The sequence below is a fragment of the Arachis stenosperma genome, chromosome 2 (genome assembly GCF_014773155.1).
Source record: "Arachis stenosperma cultivar V10309 chromosome 2, arast.V10309.gnm1.PFL2, whole genome shotgun sequence".
NCBI lineage: Eukaryota > Viridiplantae > Streptophyta > Magnoliopsida > Fabales > Fabaceae > Arachis > Arachis stenosperma.
The window spans coordinates 79636290-79639743 of NC_080378.1; the positions used below are offsets into that span (position 1 = coordinate 79636290).

General features: G+C 43.2%; 1 non-coding gene across 1 annotated transcript; it reads right to left on the reverse strand.

Annotated features, from left to right (window-relative positions):
- Positions 1–519: 519 nt before the first annotated feature.
- On the reverse strand, positions 520–627 carry LOC130965080 (small nucleolar RNA R71). Its single transcript, XR_009081136.1, has one exon. It is a non-coding gene; the product is annotated as a small nucleolar RNA R71 (small nucleolar RNA).
- Positions 628–3454: the final 2827 nt, after the last annotated feature.

Sequence of the window (3454 nt, forward strand, 5' to 3'; positions counted from 1 at the left end):
AGCATTCTTGTTGAGGCTGACCCTGAACCTGAAAGGACCTTGAAGCGAAAGCTAAGAGAAGCTAAGGCACAACTCTCTGTAGAGGACCTAACAGAAATCTTCAAAGAAGAAGACATGGCAGCCGAAAACAACAACAATGCCAACAATGCAAGGAAGGTACTGGGTAACTTTACTGCACCTACTCCCGACTTCTATGGGAGAAGCATCTCTATCCCTGCCATTGGAGCAAACAACTTTGAGCTTAAGCCTCAATTAGTTTCTCTAATGCAACAGAATTGCAAGTTCCATGGACTTCCATTGGAAGATCCTTATCAGTTTTTAGCTGAATTCTTGCAAATCTGTGACACTGTCAAGACTAATGGGGTTGACCCTGAGGTCTACAGACTTATGCTATTCCCATTTGCTGTAAGAGACAGAGCTAGGATATGGTTGGATTCACAACCTAAAGAAAGCCTGAACTCTTGGGAAAAGCTAGTCAATGCCTTCTTGGCAAAGTTCTTTCCACCTCAAAAATTGAGTAAGCTTAGAGTGGAAGTCCAAACCTTCAGACAGAAGGAAGGAGAATCCCTCTATGAAGCTTGGGAAAGATACAAACAATTGATCAGAAAGTGTCCTTCTGATATGCTTTCTGAATGGAGCATCATAGGTATTTTCTATGATGGTCTGTCTGAACTGTCCAAGATGTCTTTGGATAGCTCTGCTGGAGGATCTCTTCATCTGAAGAAGACGCCTACAGAAGCTCAAGAACTAATTGAAATGGTTGCAAATAACCAATTCATGTACACTTCAAAAAGGAATCCTGTGAACAATGGGACAAATCAGAAGAAAGGAGTTCTTGAGATTGATACTCTGAATGCCATACTGGCTCAGAACAAAATATTGACTCAGCAAGTCAATTTGATTTCTCAAAGTCTGGCTGGAATGCAAAATGCACCTGGCAGTACTAAGGATGCTTCATCTGAAGAAGAAGCTTATGATCCTGAGAACCCTTCAATGGAAGAGGTGAATTACATGGGAGAACCCTATGGAAACACCTATAATTCTTCATGGAGAAATCATCCAAATTTCTCATAGAAGGATCAACAGAGACCTCAACAAGGTTTCAACAACAATAATGGTGGAAGAAACAGGTTTAGCAATGGCAAGCCTTTTCCATCATCTTCTCAGTAACAGACAGAGAATTCTAAGCAGAGCCACTCTGACTTAGCAACCATGGTCTCTGATCTAATCAAAACCACTCAAAGTTTCATGACTGAAACAAGGTCCTCCATTAGGAATTTGGAGGCACAAGTGGGACAGCTGAGTAAGAAAGTTACTGAACTCCCTCCTAGTACTCTTCCAAGCAATACAGAAGAGAATCTAAAAGGAGAGTGCAAGGCCATTAACATGACCTACATGGCTGAACTTGGAGAGGAGAAAGAGGCAGTGAACGCCACTGAGGAAAACCTCAATGGACGTCCACTGGCCTCCAATGAGTTCCTTAATGAGGAACTATGGGAATCTGAGGCTCAAAATGAGACCATAGAGATTCCATTGGACTTACTTCTGCCATTCATGAGCTCTGATGAGTATTCTTCCTCTGAAGAGGATGAGTATGTCACTGAAGAGCAAGTTGCTAAATATCTTAAAGCAATCATGAAGCTAAATGACAAATTATTTGGTAATGAGACATGGGAGAACGAACCTCCTTTGCTCACTAAAGAACTGGATGACTTGTCTAGGCAGAGATTACCTCAAAAGAGACAAGACCCTGGGAAGTTTTCAATACCTTGTACCATAGGCACCATGACCTTTAAGAAGGCTCTGTGTGACTTAAGGTCAAGTATAAACCTCATGCCTCTCTCTGTAATGGAGAAGCTAGGGATCTTTGAGGTACAAGCTTCAAGAATCTCACTAGAGATGGCAGATAATTCAAGAAAACAAGCTTATGGACTTGTAGAGGATGTTCTGGTAAAGATTGAAGACCATTACATCCCTGCTGATTTCATAATCCTAGAGACTGGGAAGTGCATGGATGAATCCATCATCCTTGGCAGACCCTTCCTAGCCACAGCAAAGGCTGTGATTGATGTGGACAGAGGAGAATTGATCATTCAAGTGAATGAAGAATCCTTTGTGTTTAAGGCTCAAGGATATCCCTCTGTCACCATGGAGAGGAAGCATGAAGAGCTTCTCTCAAAACAGAGTCAAACAGAGCCCCCACAGTCAAACTCTAAGTTTGGTGTTGGGAGGTTCCAACATTGCTCTGAGTATCTTTGAGGCTCCATGAGAGCCCACTGTCAAGCTACTGACATTAAAGAAGCACTTGTTGGGAGGCAACCCAATGTTATATTTAATCTATTTTCCTTTGTTACTTTATGTTTTCTGTAGGTTGATGATCATGAGAAGTCACAAAATCAATTGAAAAAGCAAAAACAGAATGAAAAACAGAAAGAAAAATAGCACACCCTGGAGGAAGACCTTGCTGGCGTTTAAACGCCAGTAAGGGCAGCAAATGGGCGTTTAACGCCCAGTCTGGCACCATTCTGGGTGTTTAACGCCAGAAAGGGGCACCAGACTGGCGTTAAACGCCAGGAAAGGGCAAGAAGTTGGCGTTAAACGCCAGAAATGGGCACCAGCCCGGCGTTTAACGCCAGAATTGGCATGAAGAGCATTTTTGCTCGCCACTTGGTGCAGGGATGACTTTTCCTTGACACCTTAGGATCTGTGGACCCCACAAGATCCCCACCTACCCCACCACCCTCTCTCTTCTTCTTCACCCATTCACCAATCACCTCAACCACTCTTCCCCTTAAACCCCTCACCTATCAAATCCCATCTTTCTCTTCACCACTCACATCCATCCTTCATAAAACCCCACCTACTTCACCATTCAAATTTAAACCACTTTCCCTCCCAAACCCACCCTCCCATAACCGAACCCTACCCCTCTCTCCACCCCTATATAAACCCATATTCACTCCCTCATTTTCACACACCCTAAACACTACTTCTCCCCCTTTGGTCGAAACACAAAGCCATCTTCATCTCCTCTATTTCTTCTTCTTCTACTCTCTTCTTTCTTCTTTTGCTCGAGGACGAGCAAACCTTTTAAGTTTGGTGTGGTAAAAGCATTGCTTTTTGTTTTTCCATAACCATTTACGGCATTCAAGGCCGGAGAAACCTCTAGAAAGAGGAAAGGGAAGGCAAAAGCTTTCACCTCCGAGTCATGGGAGATGTAGAGATTCATCTCAAGGGTGCATCAAGACCACTTCTATGAAGTTGTGGCCTTGAAGAAGGTGATCCCCGAGGTCCCTTTCAAACTCAAAAAGAGTGAATATCCGGAGATCCGACATGAGATTCGAAGAAGAGGTTGGGAAGTTCTTACCAACCCCATTCAACAAGTCGGAATTTTAATGGTTCAAGAGTTCTATGCCAATGCATGGATCACCAAGAACCATGATCAAAGTGTGAA